This window comes from Phasianus colchicus, chromosome 2 (genome assembly GCF_987193195.1).
Source record: "Phasianus colchicus chromosome 2, bPhaCol1.hap1.1, whole genome shotgun sequence".
NCBI lineage: Eukaryota > Metazoa > Chordata > Aves > Galliformes > Phasianidae > Phasianus > Phasianus colchicus.
The window spans coordinates 36,459,022-36,480,279 of NC_143437.1; the positions used below are offsets into that span (position 1 = coordinate 36,459,022).

General features: G+C 39.9%; 1 protein-coding gene across 1 annotated transcript in view; it reads right to left on the minus strand.

Annotated features, from left to right (window-relative positions):
- Positions 1 to 14,228, minus strand: part of CHRM3 (cholinergic receptor muscarinic 3) — a 263,192-nt gene extending 248,964 nt beyond the window's left edge. Inside the window, exon 1 of the mRNA XM_090135382.1 lies at positions 13,884 to 14,228. The gene's annotated coding sequence lies outside the window, so the exon portion shown is untranslated. The remainder of the gene's footprint in view (positions 1 to 13,883) is intronic.
- Positions 14,229 to 21,258: the final 7,030 nt, after the last annotated feature.

The window sequence follows — 21,258 nt, forward strand, 5'->3', positions numbered from 1 at the left end:
AATAAACTTGTTAGTAAACAGCATTTTACAGGCTTGCAAGCATATTGTGATATAGCTGAGATAAATCTCAGAGCAGGAACTTAATGAAAATGAGACAGAATGTGCCTGTTTGTTGCCTAAGCTAAAGAGTTAAAAAGTTTCCTGAGGTGGAAATACAGCTGTTGTGAACTACCAAGATCCACTGGCCATCTCTTGAGAAATCAGTAGAGTTCTCTTGGTTGTAGTTAGTTGATTAATTAATTTTTACAGGCTTTGTAAGAAGAGTAAACAAATTCTTCAGACCAGAGTTACTTCTCTCAGGTGTCTGTACTGAAGTCATTACACAATAAAGCTGCTCTGCAGCATAAGAATTTTTGTGCACTTAAGGCTCACTATTATTACAACAATATGAAGGATCAGCAGCCAAAACTCGTAAATATCAACATGGGAATTCTCACCTCAATACTTATGAAAAGGAAAATTGATTAAGATATAAGAGAATAACCTGAATAAGCACTTTCTTTTTCAAAGTAAAATTTGTAATACTCAGCAGATACTTTTAGCAACTTTCCCCCAAGAAAGATAAGAAACAACACAGAAGGAATGCAGTACAGGACACTAACGGTGTGCTAAAGGGAAAAAAAACAATCAATATGGTCTGTCTACGTAACCTATCCACCAGTCTTTCCATTTTCTTCTTTTTCCCTCTGCCAAGAGGTCTGAAAAGCTTCAGCTACAGCTATCTACAATCCTAGCAATACAAGTGCATATACTAGGTGCTTTGCAGAAAATTAAGGATGATCTTAGAGGAGACAAAGACTGACAGAAGTTATGACAGCTAGTAAGATGTAACTAATTCAAACCCACATTTCTTTGCATTAAGCTGTTCAACATTAACATTGTGATGCTTCTACAGATGTTTTTTAAGCAAGTGGAAATTTTTTTAATTATTTTTATATATTTTATTTTATCTATTTTATATATATTTTATATATTTTTTATTATTTTTATTGTGTGGAAAATAAAACTAGCCATTCAGTCAAACACACTGTGTGCATCTTCCTGTCATATTACAAATTCATGAATGACCTCCATATTTCAGTCTCTTTTTCTTAACTAAAATTTCTGATTTGAGTGGAATTTATATTGCCATTGATGTAGTTAAGCTTTCACTGGCTAGCAAGTACTCAATGATTATTTTGTTACAGGTCACTTAGTACAGAACTTTAACTACAATAAATTTTAATAATCATTTATCCATTTTAAAGCATTCTCAACTATAACTATGAAGATTCACATATTTAGATGATACCTCTGAAATCCACTTTAACGGCTCAATTGAACCTAACATCTTACTAAACCCAAATAGAAGGGATTTAGTAGCAAGGTAAAGCTTTGATACTCTACTATTTGGATATCAATCTATTAACTTTAATCTCAGTGTTTCGGTAAGTTTTTGAAAACTGTTTAACTGATAGAAGTGACCAAATGCTCATCTCTCTCTTCTGTATATTACTCAGCTTTCACTTAATATTCTCCAAGTGTAAGTTTTGCTGAGGAAAGAAAAAGCTCCCAGTCATCATAAATCCATAACTAACCCTACTCCTGCTAAAGCTATATTTTAACAAGTATCTCTCACTTTTGCAGGTCAATTCGAACTTAGTTTTACATGCACCATACAACTGGAGAGTTCTGGAGAACTTCAACTCTTGAGTGATATGGTACATGCATGAAGTATCAATCTAGCTTCTCCAATGTTTCGTGTGCATTTACACTAATGTTCTAACAACTCTGTTGTGCGCATACACAAAAAAGAATTCTTCCTGAGGCTGTGGATAGTAACCTCTCATGATTTTGTACTTGCTTTTTGAAATATTTGTTCAAGTTCTATAATTCTCTCAATGAACATTCATATATATAAATCATATAAATAGATATAGGTAGAGATATGGGTCACTGTCTCTTAGCCAAAATTGCAAATACATACAAAATTGCACTCAGAAAAGTTACAGAGCTAACCAGAAGGAGAACAGAAAGTGAAGACTAGAGCTTCAAAAAGGAAATAGCCCTTAAGTGAAGCATTCTAGCTTGCTTGTTACTGTGAACTGGGATCAGAGGAAGAATATTGCTTAAGCTTATCTTGACATGAAAATAGCTACACATATTAAAGTTTTAATCCTATTTAGATTAATATAATTTAAATGCTGCAAATAGTTTGGGATATTTATTTTAATTTATTTTGCTTAAGTTGATTAGGACGTGCCTTGAAGTATGCTTTGTACACGTAGTACATCTCACTAGTTCAAACATGACTGCCTGGCCACATGTTTCTAGAACTCAGGCTTGTGCTCCATTTTAACTAGGAGAGAATTGTGATTTTGGTAGTGGGGCTTTTTGAACAGTTCCTACTGGAAAGCTGAAAAAACTTTGAGAAAATATTGAAGTAAAACTGAACAAAGTAGAGTAAACTATATTTTCTATTCTCTAAGCCTGAAAAAGGAAGAAAAGTCCAGGCTCAAGTAAAAACTCAGATTTGTCCAAATATGAAGTAAACAACCTTAACTCAGCTGTGCTAAGTTTCACCCCACATCTTTTGGAATGTTTCCTTACTATTTAAAAAACAGAACAAACAGATGCAAACAGCCAGATGGTATATACATACAGACGTCAAATTTATGATCACATCCTCTTAGTATTTTACCTTTTAGGATGAAGTAGCAAAATATGCTGAGAGTATTTTTTCTACATCCAGCCACTGCTCTGAATTCTTAACAGTCTGGCACAATCAGCATTGGGGCTAGGGGGCACTATAATTTTTTATTATATATGTTTAGATCTACATGTAGTTTAGCCCCCTTAACACTAGACTTTCAATTTCTTATAAATATATATATATTTTTTAATAGGACTTTGTCTTATTACTTCTGTCAAAAACTGTATGGTAATAATCCTGCATTTCCTATACTGCAGATCCTAACATAGAACAGGCCATAGATTAGGTGCAGTACCTCAGAGGATCTATAAGAAAATAATTGTTTAATACTGGAGATTCAACCCAGATGCAGTAAATCCTCAATGAAAAAAAAAAAAAAAAGGCTTTGTGATCAGGAGCAGCAGCTGAAAGGCTAGCCATTATTTTTAATGTAGTAAAACAAAGAAATATAGGAAAAGAAAAAACAGCCAAAAAAAAATCCTGTAAGTTTCAAACACAGTCAATAGAAAATTCTGAGTAACCTTGAATTTCAGTTTCACAGTCCACCCAATACTAATATTCAGAAACTTAACAACACTGTAATACCCTATTCCAACTACAACCTAGAATTGAGGACCAGGGTGAGGCAAGTCACACAACCACAATAGGCTACAACACAAGCATTCTTAGTATTCAACTGTCCTTGTCACATAAATCAATACGCAATATAAATAAATTCTTACCCAACCTGTTTCATAACCCATATGAAGAAAACGGTACCACCTCACAAAAAGAAAAGTATATATTCTACTTATTTGAATGAACCTTCAAGCTCTATGACAACCAAAACATACAAACTGCTAACCATTTTAAGAGAAGCAGGAGCAAAAAAAAAAAAAAAAAGAAGGAAAAAAAAAAGAAAAACTGACTGTTGTAAAATAAGTGCATTATGCCTGGAAACAAAAAAAAAAAAAAACTGACCCAAACATCTTATCAAGTGAAATCAGTTGATGAGATCTGACACAGAGAAAGACACTGGCCTGCCAGATGACTCACTGTACCATGGAAAGCTTCAAAATGATATAAGAGAATAAGATCTCTGCATGCTAATATTGTCTGATCTCTCGTAGCTTGACATTCAGCTAGATAGAAGAGTAATCAGTACAAATTCTTCAAGAAAAAAATCATTTATTTTATTCTTGCAAATGACGTATGTGATCATGTTCATCTTCAAACCTCCATTTTCTTAAGTTGCAAATATGCAACTTAATTCTGCATGCAAGCTAACACTGTGGAAATGAAAATAGACGGAAGGTATTTTTCATACATTATTTTCTTTTAAATGAAATTCAGTTGAGATCTTATCTGGCATTTTTAAGTTCACAGCATCTTCTTCTTAGCACAGCTGATATACTCCGGATCTCCACTGACCTCCCAGATCTTGTTGGCAGGCTACAGGAGTCCCATCACTCTTGTTCTTCCATTTCAGGTGCCTAAAGTTGTATTTTACTATGCTCATAATTCATGAGCTGCTCCTATAAACTTACATCAACAGCAGATTTGCTCACAACTGCCCTTAAAATCTCCATGTGTAGTACAAAACTTCTGTGAAGAATTACATTTCTACGTGCTGGATGACATCCCTACACAGTAGATTCAACATATACTTTCTCAAGTGAGTGGTTTCAAGCCCCACTTTTACTCTTGTTTGTTTTTTGTTTTTGTTTTTGTTTTTTAAATTTAATTCTAGATAATATCTAGAATAAATATATAAAACTAAAATCATGCTTGCTTAGTACTCCTAATAAGAACGCCTTTCCAGAATTACGATTTCTTTTTGTAACCTAATATTGATATTTGGAGAGAAGACAGAGAAAAAACACTAGTAAGAATCACACTATCTATTCAGCTTCAATAGTTTATTCACAGATGGCAATACATTCTCTTCTGCATTGTGTCATATGGCAAATGGCATTTTTCTTACCCAAACTAGAGAAGTAAAGAGCTTTAAAACTCTTTTCTTCATGACTTTTAAGAGTGGGCTTTTAACAATGGATCACTTAGGCTGTATTAAGGGCAAACATGGCTTAGATAAAATTTAATCTTCAGAATCACAGTAATAGGATAAATACACAGATTTGAATGGATACTTTACTGAAGGTTTTACCTACAGAATAAGCATTTGATACCTTTGATTTCTGGAGTCTAGAACCTTGAAATCAGTACAAAAACCTCATCAGTTCTCGAAGTATTTGGACAGAATCACAGTAGCTTTTTACAGGTTCATACAAATTTGTGATTTGATGTATTGCACTTGTATTGTACACCCAGAAAAATCAAATGTGCTTAGGAGGAAAATATTTGCTGTTGGCTCCTCCATCTATGAGAGTTTAATTCAAGCTAGAAACACTCGAGCTAACGTAGTTGCAAAAGAAAGCTAGACATTTCTAAATAGGCTGTAGCAGAAAGTAATCTTTTTCTGGGCTCTCTTTAAAGACTGAGAGGTTTTTGCATATTTTTCCTCTTTTCCTCATCTCCTACCATTTTTCAAGGATGAACAAACCTACTGCTATTTTATAAACCCCTTTTTCCCAATTTGCTTGCAATTTTTTGCCTTTTTAGCATTCCCTTTAGCAAACAAACAAGCTTTCACTGAGCTGAGTAAGAATGAAAATTACGAATTCAGTAGTGAATAGTATAAAGACCGTCTGCTTCCTCTGAAAAGTACAGTTCCTCTTCGCGAGTATCAGCATCTTCCATATACTTGCTTTCACAAAACAACTGAATGTTTTAGAAGATACAGAATGGGAGGAAAAGTAATAGTCACTCCTATTTTTATTTAGAAGCCTTACTACACACTATGCTTTTCCAGCGAAAACAGCTCATATGACTGAAACAGAAAAATTTGGCTGTGGCACACACCTGTAACAGTCTAGCAACAGCAATGTCAAATATTGTCAAGGTTGTTGATAGAGTGCAGTGGGATAGTGGAATAGAAGACAAAGGAAAACTTATCCTGCAATGCCATCACTAGCCATTAGCTACTGGGCTGCAGTTTCCAGAAAAGAAGATACAATTTATTTTTCTTTTTTTGGTTATATTAGTTCCCTCTGCATTGTACATTATTATTTTTTAAGCAACAATTTTCTACATCATAACCCTTTACCCTTTCAATTGCATTCCTATAAGATTCTCTTTCACAAACATCTGAAGGTTAGTCCTTCCAACTTTCTGCTTCAATATAGACCTTTTTGTTTCTCTCACATGGAATAATGTCTATTTCAAAACCTTTCCTCATTAACTTTAAACATCCAGACTCTGGAGATCATCTGCCTTCCAGAAGAGACCAATGTCCCTACATCCAACAGAGAGTGAACTTCTCCATCTCTGTCCACAGGAAATGTGAGCTTTTATACAAAAACTAACTAAAAAATACTGTAACTGGAGAAACTTGAAATAAACATAACTCCACACTCTGAAATGTTGTCATCAGATTTAAATTTTTGCCCTGAATTTACTTTGGTGTCTCCAGACCCAACAAATGACTTCACGTCTTCAGTGCTTCTTGAGAGATGTTTTAACAAAGTGACTTTACTCATTCTCAATTTACTGGGAGATGCTTTCTGTAGCAGGCATTTTAGAAAAATTTTTACATATGTATTCCAACAATTATTTCTCTCCCAAAAATCCTGTAAGTAAAACACTCATAGCATTGTTTCACTGTAATTTTTTTGTAATGCTTCAGTAGCTTTTGTTATGGAATTCTAAGATTTCTCAGATAACAAAAGAGAAATTTATTAAAAAGAGGAGCAATCAAGAGATGAGTCGTACTGCTTGAAAACAGTGATGTTATGCTGGTAATGCTATCAAAGAAAAGATCTTTCTGATGAGAGAAAACTGTTGAGATATGATCTTCCACGGAATAGCATTTTTACCATTTGTCATTTACCAGCTGTTACTCACAAGGTTAACAGTCTGGCTAGGAAAACAAGAAAAGGTGTAGTGGAGCACAGGGACACTAAGCATAAGGAGACACGCCTTAATCATATGCAGAAGAATCAGCCTTCACACTCAATGAATCGCTATTATGAAGCTGCCACCCACTTCACTGATAAGCAAAGGTGCATAGATACCAGTCCCTTCCTCACCAGGAGCCTACCGCATCCTTCCCAGGATCCCTCCCACAGTTAAGTTCTTCCTTCATTAGCTGGAATCCAGTTATTCTATTTATTTGTCTCTTTTACCCTTTTTCTCTGTTCCACGTACATGAGTCTCAGAATATTACTGTAAGGCTTTCTTCCTATAAACACCAGTTCTGCTTTAAGTCTTTCCTCCATTTCCTTAATTGACAATTTTCTTGTTCTTATCTTTCATCCATCCTTATGGTCCCTCATATCTTACTTCCTCTCAATCAACATCCTCAGAAACTTAGCTCCCCTTGAAAATGTGTAAGCTTTCAAAATTTGTCACAAACTATAACACCAATCACAGTCCAAGATTGTTCCATTCCACTTGCTTTTACACACAAACATTGTTCCTCAACTGTTTGAGAATTACACACCCCTCATTCCTCCTGACCTCTGTATGTGTACACATACATAACTTCCCTTATCTATCCATCATCAAGAGACATAACAAGATAAAAATTAAAAAGCAATCTTTTTCATTCTAACAAAAGAAAGAGAAGAATGTCTCAACTGGTGAAAAAGTAGACACAAAGCACTATATAGTTCTGACTTCAAAAATTTGGGTCATTAACTAGTAGTAGAATCACAGAATTGCTCAGGTTGTCTGGTGGGACAATCATCAAGATCACTGAGTCAAACACAAGCTAACCATACTACCCTAACAACCCTCTGCTAAGTCATGTTCCTGAGCACCAAAACCGAATGGTTTTTAAGCACATCCAGGGATGGTGACTCAACCACCTCCCTGAGGAGCCTATTCCAGGGCTTAACAATCCTTTCAATAACAAAGTTTTTCCTGATATCCAACCTATATTTACCCTGGTGCAACTTAAGGCCATTTTCCCTCATCCTGTCACCTATCACCAGTGAGAAGAGACCAACCTTGCTCTCACTGTAAGCACCTTTCAGATAATGGAAGAGAGCAATAACGTCTCCTCTCAGCCTCCTTTTCCCTAGACTAAACAGCCCCAGTTCCCTCAGTCGCTTAAAGTACTGAAAGATATCTAGAGTTTCCCCATACATACAGTGTCAAGACAGAAGAAGAGTCATCCCTAAGAGAAGCAGCAGCATCTTACAATGAAACACCATTATAATGACAGAGAGATCCACAGATTATTCCATGGGGTGATGTATTTTACAGCGTGCTGTAATTATTTTGTTAGAAGCAAGCACACACTTTTGTGCAGCAATTGGGGATGCTTAATAAAAAGATAATTCTGAAAATCTTCAAATTCTGTTCTTCCATGACAACTTTGAGTGCTTGTATTAAGCTCCTCTTTTTGAAAGCCAGTTCCTTTTTGCTTTCAATAGTTCTTACTATTGTGCTTGTTATATACTGAGATTGAGTTCTTCAACTAATTGTCTGCAGTGAAGTTCTAAAGGACTTGTTGCTATAGCAATATTTTCTGTTGATTCAGAAATTAATGATAAAAGAAGTGGCAATTAATACTATTTATTTTTACTAGAGAAATATGAAACAGTGTTAAAAAAACATCTGATTAAAAAGAAAGCAGTAAGAATGCGAGCAGGTGACCACCATCAAGCTCACAGCTATAAAACTGAGTCTTTTGTATCATCAAATTCTATACACATAGCACATATTCTACACTTCAGAACAAGCAGCATGTTGCTGCTTTAATGCTCCCATTTGGACCCAGCCTCTGTGGTATTTCAGGAAGTCCTATGAGAACGCAAGGATGTGCACTCATACATAATGGCATCTGGTGGGACAAGCTCCACTACACCAGTGAAAGGAAAGAGAATTGAATACTTTCTCTATGGATTTGACATTGTTGTTCCAATGTTTCGCATTTGCAAATGTCCTTTGCATTTTTAGTGAATGCAAGTGTGTTGCTTCAAGATAATGACCTGTGCTCTCTCACTCCTGAGTAATAGCCATGAAGCTGAGAAATGCTTTCCAGGTCATGTGAAACCAAAAGTAGTAATTAATATTCTACATTGAAACTTCTATTATCTCACCAAATTATTTGTTATCATTGTTGCAGTACCTTCTATGAGGTATTTAAGGTTTCTGAAAGATTTGTCACTGGTTTTTAATTTAGGATTGAATTTTTATTTCAATCCTATGAAGAGCAGTGTGGCTTCACATAACTGTTTATAATGCAAGGTTTAAAGCAGTGAATTGCTTTGCTGCTTCTTTACATATTTATTAAGATTCCTTAAGAGTGACTTGACTTCCTTAGTAATGTATTTTCTGCTCCTAGAAACCTCACATAATTACTGAAGTCAATAAATTTACTTATTTTATAATGGAATGATGGAGTCAAAGGCTCGTGGCAGATTTTTATGAATCCTTGTAGATAATATACAGCACTTTTTCCTTTCAAGACCATCAGGGCTATTTCCCACAGATGATACCTCTGACCTTCACACAGAGATGCTAAGAAAATTGCTCAAAAACCAGGAGTCCTGGATGCTGGAGCAGCTATCTCCTGTTTAGAAGTACAAGCAGGAGTAAGGGCTCTGGTACAAGGTTGTGCTGTGACAATCTGCAGACTTGGCCAGGGAACAGGTGTCTTTACACCACACATAGAACTCCAGGGCCCACACAAACTTCTCAATCTTCAGCTCCATCACAAGCAGTTCTTGCAAGGAAGGTAGTAAAGGGAAGAATGGCATACGTGAGGACTGCTAGAGAAATTGTTAAACAACACTACCAAAAAATACTTTGATCTAATTTCAGCGTCTATGAGTAGTTATTCTCTTTATCAAAAGTGAGCCATAGCAGAGCATTATCACATAAACTCTAAGCAATTATGTACACACACACACGTATGTGTGTGTTTTGTAAATATATATAAATAAAAGCAAATGGGAAGTTAGTGAGAAATATGTATAAATATTTATATAAAAATATATTTCTTGTCCACTCCATTTGTTTATGAATTCATAGAGTATGAAGAAAGAGGGAAACCTCTAACTTCTTCACATTGTAAACTTTTTCATATGGTGATTTCTCTGTTCCTCCCATTGTGAGTATACTGGGAGCACGTGAGATCAGATTGACTACACACACCAGATTATCCTTGCATGTCATCACATCAGCTTCTCATTAAAAAAAAAAATTAAAAACTGAAACATTTATTCTGAGCGATAACTCCATCAATTGTTAAAAGTAACCTGACCACTCCGAATAGCGTTCATTGCCTGACAACGACTTGCTACAAACTGCCACCACTGCCAGGCACAAGCTCACAGCAGGAGTCAGGCAAGGGATTGAACACCGAGTGGCACAGAGCTCAGTGACACAGGCCTGCCCTGGTACACTGAGCTGCCTTAGTGAGCAAAATCCAGGGTTTGGTTGCATGAAAGTTTTCTAAATTAAATAGTTCAATTTCTGTTTATGGCAACTTTAAAAGTCAGGAGTCTAGGAGTCAGTAGGAAAGGTAAGAACACTGATTAGTAGCAGCATTTTCCCATCATCTATGATGTAGCTGTTCTCTCAAATGTTTCTCTGTACCTATCTCAATTGAGGTTAATTTCCGTAAGTACCAAACTGCCCCAGCTCTCATTTCAGTAATTGAATATTTATCATTTATAATATAAATTACATATTTCAGATTCCCCTTCCCCCCCTTAGAAAAATCTTCCAGCCACAGTAGAGCTCTTGCCTTCAGTTTGCAAACATTTAATGAAGCAATTCACTTAACCCTGCCTTCCTTTACACTAATTGATCCCTCCACCATGAAACCACATACTCTGAATAGACAAGGGGGTTAATCCTTCATCCTCTATTTCACACACCAGCAATTTCAACAGGTTATACTCAGGATAATGGCTTTTCCTGCCTTTGCTGAGGCTCCTAGCCAGTCTTGCATGCAGGCTGTGTTGCAAGGCACAAGGAGTAGTAGCGCATCGCAGCGTGCACTCATCCTCTCCCAAAACAACAACAACAAAAAAAAAAACAGACAAAAAGGAAAAAAAAAAAAAAAGAAAAAAAGAAAAAAAAAGCATAAATTCCCAATGTAAACATTGTATACAGGGCTTAGATTAAATATAAAACTAATTCCTTTATTCTACTGTGCACTCCCATGGACGTACTTCACCATGCATTCTGCAGTATTGTGCGTTGGGTGGATGGAGTCACTGTGCGGAGGTGTGGCTGACTTGCAATCATTCACCTGCCAGATGGAGGTGACACCCTCACCTATCCCAGCAACCAGGCGTGGGGCTGCTCTGGGAGGGGAAACGGAGTGAATATGGGGAGGATACAGCAATCCCAGTGAATGAATTTGCAGAACAGACTACTTGCGGGGTTAACAGGCTCTTCCTTTTCATTCCAGCTTGTATTTAAACACTTGTTACACAGGCACAAACAAAGGCATTTAAAAATAGCTGAAGATACTGGCGGTGGTGGCACTGTGTATCCTCCCTCACATATGGCTCCATACTGCTCCCTATTTTGAAACCTAATTATAAGTCTTTATTAAATGAGAAACTGTCACTACAGTAAGAGATACTAATAATATTAGTAAACTGTTCTATCATATTACATACTCAACTCAGCAAGCATGCATCTCCATGCACAGAGCAGAGCTTTCTTTGCCTTCACATTCCTCACAGATACTTTGTCTCATCCTCAAGCACTGTCTGTTGGGAGTACAGTCTCTTCTTCAAGGCAAAGAAGCCATTATTTCATAATGAACAAAATTAATTACCACCATCCAGATCACTTTAAACTTTCTTCCAGCGTCAAGCACCTTTTGCACTCTTCCCCTTCCTTCTCCAGTCACATAACATCGCATAAGCATGGTAATTGTCGACACTACAAGAAGGCATGCAGCTTTCTGTCTGCTGGGAGCAGGGATGAGGGAGGGAGGAAGGCATGAACATAAGAACCATAATTTTGTTTTATTTGATAGAAATTTTCCGAGAAGATTTTTTTTTTCTTTTGCATTTCAGGATTTGGTCCTGAAATCATTTGCAGCCCCAAGACTGAAATGCAAGCACTGATTTTAGAGAGGAAGAGAAGGGGAGTGTTAAAAGCAGTAACTATAGCTTTAGAATTAAAAGAGGAATAAGTGGGTTTTTCAGACCAGCTTACAAAGTAACCAAGACATCAAAATCCTTAGCGCTCCTATTTAGAAGTGAAATTTCAGACACCACTGAGCAAAGTGAATTTGCAATCTTTCATGCAGTCACAGCTTCTTTTTCACCATGAAAATCTGCTTCTGAGACTCCAACTCTAGAACACATCCTGCATCCAACAATTTATTAATATATTGCCAACAGTAAGATGAACTTTAAATTTCCTTCAGTAAAATAAATTAAAGTAGATTGTACTTGACAGTATCCAGATACATGATACAAAGTAGGTAATCAGCTGCTCCAGAAAGTTGCAATGCATCTACTTAAGAATGACATGGCTTTGTAGCTCACAACAGCTTCAATAAGTTCGGTTCTATTGCTTCTGAATGAAACAAACCAATTTCAGGGTTTGGTAGCAGCATACAGATGTAGAAGAGAAGAAAACATGCAACCTGTTTTGATAGAGCTGGCAGCAATTCAGACAAATTTCATATTGGATTATCCCTGGAGCATTGCACTGCTTTGCTGCTAAGATCCAGCAAGATTGCAACATCCTGAATAGCCTAAAAGAACAGCCTGTGGTGCTTCACTTCAAGTCAAGTGATTCTTCTTTGCTAAAGCTAAAGTTACCCTGCTAACAGGTGAATGACACCAAGGTAAGAACACATTACTTCAAGTGAGATTCAGAACTATGAAATGTAATCACCATATTCCTCTACAATACTGTGTGTGTAAAAGCTTCTGGAAGTAACAGAGCTACTGAAAAGAAACAAGAGGGCCACAAAAACTTTTTGAGACACACGACACTAACAATCCCTGCAATACTTTCTCTGTGCCAAAGAGAACTGCTACCACACAAGCCACCAACTCGCATCCATGCCTAAAGCCACCAAACAAGGCTTCCATTCTGCCAAAGCAGCATTACCTACTGCAGCCCCAGTCCCACACAAGGCAGCAAGCCACAGACTGTCAAATTAAATACACAGCAGCAGAGGAAGGAAAATCAATAGGCCATTCACTGACTTTGCAGTATGTACGTATGTATAAATTAAAAGGAAATAAATAAATATGAGCCTTTCAGTCAATGTGGTGTGTAAGTACGGGAATATGCATCGCTCCAGCAAAACCTCTCTCACAAGTCGACCCGGATTTTTTTCGCCCGCCTTTTTTTTTTTCTTTTAAAGTTTCTCGACGTGTATCAGTAATACCAAAGTTACAGCTCCTCTGTCTGTGACTATTTCTATATATGGTCAGCACAGATATTTGCTTGGATTTGCATTTTTCCAGAAGTAATCCCAGGCAACCGGCAGCCTGCGAATCGATACAGAAACCCACAGGAGCAGCTCTATCGCCCCACGCACGTGAGGGCAGTCGGGCTTCTCTACCCGACACCTGCGCAGCACACAGAACAGGGCCGGCTCCGGCTTTAAGCGAGCACTCGGGCTCTGCCCCAACACCCGGCGGCAGCGCTGCCCCTCGCACCCTGCCCACGGGGGAAGCGGAGCTGCAGCAAAGCCCTCGCCCGAACACGGAGCCAGGCGGAGAGCAAGGAGCCGCGGGGACAGCCCCAGCCGGGGCAGCGGCGCACCCGGCGGGCAACGGGCGGCACGTCGAGCCGGGCAGCGCGGTGCAACCACCCGCCGCGGGACAGGACGGCACGAGAGGGCTGCACTGTACTCTTGCGGTTCTCTCTCTCCGCACGCGCCCGCGGGCGAGGCGAGCCCAAAGAGGGGCAGCGCAGGCGGCAGCCGTCTCGCCTCGCCGCTCCCGGAGCGTAGCGCCCCGTGGGAAGGGGCCGATCCACCACCCCTAACAGAACCCCGAACCCCAGAACAGCGGAGGGCAGCAGGTGGAGACACCGCAACTTTCACCGCGGGCGGCCCCGCAGCTCTCCCAGCCCGGTCGATCCCGTAGAGGAGGAAGAAAGCCCAAAGCAGAGCACTCAGACCCTCCCGAAACAGCGTTCCGCATCCTACCTGCCTCGCTCCCGGCGACTCCTCACCGCCCGCTTTGCTTCGCTCCTCTCCTCCTCGAGCGCTCCCACGGCGCCCAGGTGGCGTTAGCAGCGCGCTTCCCACGGGCGGCGCGCCCCCGGCGGCCAGCACATCCCCCGCCGGGCGCCGCCGAGAGAAGGGCAGCGGGGCAGGGCACGGCGCTCCGCTCCACGCCTCACGCTACACCCACCCGCGCCGCCGCACCTGTGCCGCGCGGGACACCGCCCCTTAGCCTCGACCCCCGGGTGGGCGGGGGCGAACCGGGACCCCTTACCCCGCTGCTGCTGCCGCCGCCGCCTCCGGCCCGCCCCGCGCCGCCACCGCCGCCCTCCCCATGCAGCCGCCACGCGAGGGGCGCCCTGGCTCCGCCGCGCCGCGCCGCTCATTGGCCCGTCCGGCGCTGACCTCACGGGGCACCGCTCCGCCCACCGCCCCCAGCCCGGCCCGGGCGGGTGCCCCGGGGCCGCCCCGCCGGAGCCCCGAGGGTGGGCAGCGGGCGCGCTGTGGCCGCCGGGCGGCGGCTCGGAGGCGAGGTGCTGGGTGCCCGCAGCGCCCCAGCGGGGTTTGCTTCGGGGCAGCGCGGAGCAGAGGCGTGCGAGCGGCGGCCCCGGCCCCCGCGAGCAGCCGGTGAAGTAAAAACGGGTCACAGCAAAAGAGAAGACGGAGGAACCGTTCCACTAGGCTGCGGTGTCTTCTCCTTTCTCTTGGTTTTGACTGAAACACATGAGCAACTATTACTTGAAGACTGTGGTCCTGTCTGTGGAAAAGAAATAATTTCCCGTTGCATATTCAATATTTCTCTTAATTGTGCATGTGGCATTTACCATAGAGCTCCGTAGCATGCCTTAATATGGTACCAATCCATTTCTAGATAACTTTCAAGATATATCCTTGAAATACTCTCCCCTTCCAGGTAATCTGAGCATGTCACAAGCTTGTAGTAAGAGAAATAATTCATTAATAGATGCTCACGTGTAATTTGAACTTGTTGGACCAGAAAGATATGGGGAATCTTGCCTATTTTAGAAGATCCTGGAGATTGTGTTGAATTATTTCCACAGATTGAGGTGTCCTGCGCTTCTGTTTCTTCTGTCATAAAAGATGAATAAAATCAACTTGAAATCTTTCAACATAGAGAAAGCAGAGACTTCAGTGCTTGTGTGGGGTCAGCATTGTTCAACATGATATTCCTGCAGCACAGGGAGAAGGGCATGTTTCTCTGTTGAGGTCTGGGATACACGTAACACCAAAGTCTAGGAGGTGGCACACTAGAAAATACAAAGGAAACACTAACAGATGCTTGGAAAAGTTCAGATACTCTGTTAATCTCATTGTCCACAGGAATCATAGAATGGCTTGGGTTGGAAGGGACCTGGAGGATCATCACAGTCCCTGTTACAAGCTTGGGGTCACCTTGCCCTGCATTGTCACATGCAATGCTGGTATTTTCATGGGACATGAGCTGTAAGATCCTCACAAAACTGGTCAGAATCAGAGCCAGTGAAAGGGTATGTCATACTTAGGGTACTTAGTGAATGTACTGCTTTACCATGAATTCAATGAAAAATTCATCATGTCCTAAATATACCACTGGGACTACAAGTAAAATAATAATAATTAAAATAAAACTAGAATTTTTGTCATGAAAAGATTCCTCTGTTCTCCAGATTTGCATGCATTTACTTTACTATGCCTTTTCCTTACATCTGAAAACAGCACCAGAAATCACACCGTACCCTATAGCATCATGTGGGGTTCAAAGTGCTGAGAGAGCCAACCCAGACAGCCCTTCAGAACGTGGCTGTCCTTGGGGCCTTTGCACCCAGACATACCCTAAGCTCACAGGGTGTTCCTGCAGTTTCTGCTCCTGCAGATTATATTGGAAATAGTGTTTTTTTCTTTGTTTTTCTTTTTCATTTTTTAATTATTATTCTACTGAAAATATTCTTAGACAATTTGACCACTATTTTCCCTTTGTCTCTCATAGTAGCTATTGCATTTGTTTAAAGACTTGCCAGTGGAAAGCATACAAAATATAACTAAGCTGATCTCAGGTGGATAATGTATTAACACAGAAATCATTCATTGGAGGAAGGAGGGGGGTGGGAAGACACAGATGGTAAATCACAGTATGATTAGAGCAGGGCCAAAAATACACAGGTTTGTGTCTATAACAACCTCATTAGTGTCTGAGGTTGTGGTAAAAATCATGCACGTATATGAAATAGAATTTACAAAACTTTTTTGGTTGTTGTTTTGTTTTAAGATTCATTGCAAGCTGGGATCAGCTTGCCTTTGAATTTGCCTTGCTTTTAAATATCTATCAACACTTCATAAATCAGAGCACAGTTGTCTAGTTCAATTCTGTAATAAATATATTTAACCTTGAGTCATGCAAAATGAGCCTTTAAAGGAAGCATGTACACATTAAAATCAACGATCCTAGAAAACACTCATTGGATAACGTCTTGTGTAAAGAAATAAGTGTCACAAGAGCCAAGGAACTGCTCAGGAGAGCCTAAGTAAATGCTGCAATGACACTTCTAAATAATACCTTTTGCAGAAAAAAAAAAAAAAAAAAACCTGCATTGATTTTAACAAGAACTTTGCTGAGCAGAGATCAGAGGTTCAAACAGCTCCTGGGCATGAGATGGGTTTTCACAATGTATTCTGAAGAAGGCACAGAGGTCAAGACTAATTAGAAGAATAAGTTATAAAATAGGCAATGTTTCTGGATTATGTTTTCTTGAGGGACCTATGGGAATAAGAAGCAGATCTGGCATAAGAGGTTGCACACCTCTCAATGTCTTGCTTATTTTCTCCTCTTGCTGCCCAGCATCGGATCGCATATGGGACACCCCTGGGAGATCGAGACCCACTCATTCTGACCATGGAAGTGTACACAGAGAACATCAGTGCAGAAAAGGTGAGGAAAGACAGTGGACAACTGTATAAGTGGCTGCTCAGTATGCCTTTTTTGTTATACATTAAGGACCACAGAATTTGCAGCCAGGTCTCTTTTAATACTGATTTCATGTCCTCAGCCTCCTGCTCTTTTCATGCCCCTGTACGTGCCACTGCTGACCACAGAGACAGTGTAGTCATCCTCATTCTGGTTTTCTGCTTTCAGCTAAGACCAAAGTGAGCTCAGCAGGAAGTCAGTTCAGTTATCTCAGTTAAGCAGTCCTCAAAGATATCCTGGAAGGACCTTTTTGGGCAACACCACTTCCTCATCTCTAGATCCTTCATCACATTAGATCAGGTTGCTTAGTTTCATTCAGAAGTTCAGATGATTAACACCGTTTTTTAATTTTTCCTGCTTCCTTTTTGCTCCTCTGGGACATCAGAAGCTCATTTCTATAACAGTTAGGAACTTCTAATTTTACTCCTCAATTTATTTCTGAATACTTTATATCGATTTATCTTTCCTGACAATACTAGCCTTGACTTCAGCTAGCTCACCACTCTCAGATGTTTTAAAGATTTTTATGATGACCCCTCCATACCTTTCCTTTTGCAAAGCTAAACTAATCCTCTCCTAGCCTTTTTTATTACATTGTCCCTCTGCACTTCTGCATATTCAATCTTTCTTTTGCATATCCTCTTTATTCTGAATTGATCTTCCTTCAGTATAGGTGGAACTATCTTTTTTTAGATGAGTTTCTAAATATGGCCAGTTATAAAGAGCTCAGAAGGGATAGGAGTGCTGTGAACTGTAAGCTAGTGTGCTTTGCCATTTTCACTGCTTCATCACGTTGCTGGCTAACAGTTACCCTGTGGCCCAATTACACCAGAAAGGATTTAATTTTTGTCCTGTTTCCAGGTGATAGCCCCCAGCTCATGGCAGAAATTCCTGTATCTAGCTCCTGCAGGCATTACACCATTTTACCTTACCATATTTCCCACAGTATGTTCTACTATGCCCCCATAGTTACTTCTCATGTGATTATCAGGCACTCAGTCAGTCAGTACTGGCAGTGCCCCCAAGTGTCATCTCCCTGAGAGCCCCACTGGCAGGTCCCTCTATTCAGCCAAGGGTGAAGGGCTGCTGTTCCCTGAGGAAGTGCACCAGCAGCATCCTTCCATCCAGCTGGCTGTCAGCATAAAGCATCTCATTGTCCCCCATTTGGCCTGTGCCTTACTGTATTTATATTATTTTGCTAATCCTCATCCTCTTCAGCTTAGTGAACAATTCCCCATGTGTCACTATGCCAAAAGCTTTACTGAGTGCCAAAGAGATCAAATCTATAGAGTTATCCTTGTCAAGAGAAGTACTTATCTTGTCCAAAATAAGGGATCAAGTCAGTCTGGCACAATCTGCTCACACTCTGTTTCATCTGATTTTTTTTTTTTTTTGGGGGGGGGGGGTGTAAATCAATGCAAACCATACACTTATCCATAAAGCCAGGTCATTCTCACTGTGCAAGCAAAGTCAAAACAGCTTCATTGGCAGATGGTCACGGTCATCACTAAGGCCAATCAAGGGAGCAGCCTTGAAAGAAAAAAGGCAAGACCTGTGGTTTCTTCTACTGTTTAATAGACCCAGAGAATACACTTGTATTCACATTTCACAACAGTTTCAGAGAATGTTGAACAAGGATGCAAGTAGTTCATAAATTTCCAAAATGATAAACATTTCAAGAACTTTGAATATAACATTTGAAAGTTTGTGTGCAACATACACAGTCTAGCAGAAAAAAAGTGTGTTGTTTACACAAAACCAACCTACTTATAAGAATTCCAGTTCCAGGCTTATTACTTGTAACTTAATTATTGGATTTTTGTAGCACTTGAATTTCAAGTAATTAATCCTTTTGACTCCTTTGTCAGCTCAATATAATTATTCCCTTTTTTTTTTTTAAATGGATAAAATAATAACAGCAGATACATCAGTAAGGCACACAGAAATTAAGATGCATTCCTTAACATAACAAAAACGAACATACCTTAGTTCTCCTCTGGTTCCCATTAATGGCCAGCAGAAGTACAACGTGAATAGCAGCCTAATGGCCAGCAGCAGCACTTCTGTTTTTAAAACCTTTTTCCCCCATTTCTTCTATTCAGTGCTGTGATTTCCCATATTCTTTCACTTTGCTTGCTCATCTTCATCTTCCACCTCTTGCCCTGCTGAAGGACCAGCCCCAAGAGTGTCCAGTTCAGCCTGGGCAAGACACACTAAGACACAGGAGGAGGAAGACCCTAGGGGCTTAAGGGAGTAGCTGGGCTGCAGAGCTGAAACGTGGGAATTTGTGGCAGCCCATGGACCCCTGGACTGCTCAGAGGGACACACAGGAGTTGATGGCTTCAGGCAGGAATGGGCTGCATCATTAAAATATGGCCAGTGTGGGGGCTGGTTCAACATGGAGCATAACAAACACCTAGTAGAATCCCATGCTTCCTTTTCTTTCTGATGTGGTTTTGTTTTCCACCTACTTCTTAATTATATGGTTGTTTAATTATACTCTTTCCTTGAACTAAAGGAGTTCTGCCATGATGGCCTTATTCTCATGATGAGACCTTAACTCCTGTCTATAGTCATTGCTCACTGTCAAAGGACAAGGAAAGAAAGCAAAGGGAAGAAGGTGTTCTGGTTGTTTTGCACTGCAACCAGAATCATTTACAGTTATAGTGAAGGAAGAACTTGCATTCAAAAAAAAATAAGAAATTGGAAAAACATTTTGGTAGGTACACTTGTCAAGAGATCAAATTTTCATATTCTCTCAGGGAACAAGATCCAGAATGTCTTCAGGATATATAAATATTTTAAGTTAAATGAGGAAAAAAAGATTGTTAGTTGTCTTGAAGACATAATGAAAGTTGTGAAATTCCAGCAGCCAAGAGAGCAATTTTTAACTTCTAGGCAACTTCTCAGAGTTACTAAAAGACATAATAGACATGTACGTATCAAACAATGAAGCATACAAAATAAGGACAAGTTTAATGAGATTTGAACACTCAATGTCAACACAAGTCCAAAAAATAGATCGGCACTGGAGTCTCAAATCAAGTGAGTAGACACAGGCTACTTCAGAAATAAATGATGCACTCAAATCTGATAGATGCATTCCATTCCCAAAGAGAACATTTATTTTTTAACAGGTAGTCATATAAAGGCACTTCTCTTTAGTCAGACTATGAAAGACAAAGGTCTGATGCATCATTACACAGCTGCAGTGTACTTAAACATTTTTGGTTACTACAGAATGAAAGCTATTTAATTCTACCACAGAAGAAAAAACACAGTTAAGAAAATACAACATCACTGTAGTGAAAGATAGATCAGTAACTGTTATGTCTCAGTAACTCACAATAAATTATTTAAACCACTTGTGCTCATGAATGACCTTTCAGCCATTGCAAGACAAGAAAAATATTTTCTTTTTTTAACCTTCATAATTCAAAAGTCCTTCTTGGGAATTAGGTGACCAAGACTAGGGATCTGGATCATTAATCTTAGACTGACTTACAGAAGGGCTATCAATCAGACATAAAACGTGACCCAGTAAAGTTGCAGTTGTCAGAGAGTCAGCTGGGCAAAAATCAGAGCAGATTATGTTGCTCAGCATAAATTTCTTAACATTTAAGACAAATTATTTTAAACTCATAAAAACTTACAGATTACTGAGGCTGGCAAAGTTTAGTCTTGAGGATCTTATTTTAACTGATAATAAATTACAAAAATTCCAATAAATTGTCTAAGCATTTATTGCAAACCAGATATTGTGGACCAAGCTGTTACTTGAGAGTATCTAGACACTTGCTCCTTGTTATAATCAGTTTATCATATCTCAAATGCTTTTTAAGAATCAAAGCAATACTCCACGAAGCTCTGTGGCAAGCAAGGCAAAGATACAGAAAAGCCACTGGACAATGCAGTTGTAAGGAGCTCTACATGGTGAGGTGTTGGCAAAGGGGTGGTCCCATGCCAGACATACCTACTTCCAACTGGTGCCTCAGCCCAACTGCAAGACATGAGTACTGCAGGACACACTGCGAGAGCAGAGAAAGGAGGTGCTCCAGAAGCCAGAGCAGATTCCCTGTTGCCCATGGAAGACATCTTGGCGGAGCAGATATCCACTCTTCAGCATATGGTGGACAACGCACCATAGCAAGTTGATGTGGAGATATTGCAGCCTGTGCTGAAGCAGATTTATCCTGAATTATCAGGGCCCAGAGAGAGGACCCATGCTGGAGAAGAGGGAGAAAAAAGTGAGGAAGATGGAGAAAGCAATTCTTATTCCTCAGCCCTAGGTGCTATATGGAACACAAGAAATAAGTTAGATAAGCTGGAAATGAGGGTGTGACTTTGAGATGAGGGGGAGGGGAGGGGAAGTGTTTGTATTTTCTCTTTATTTCT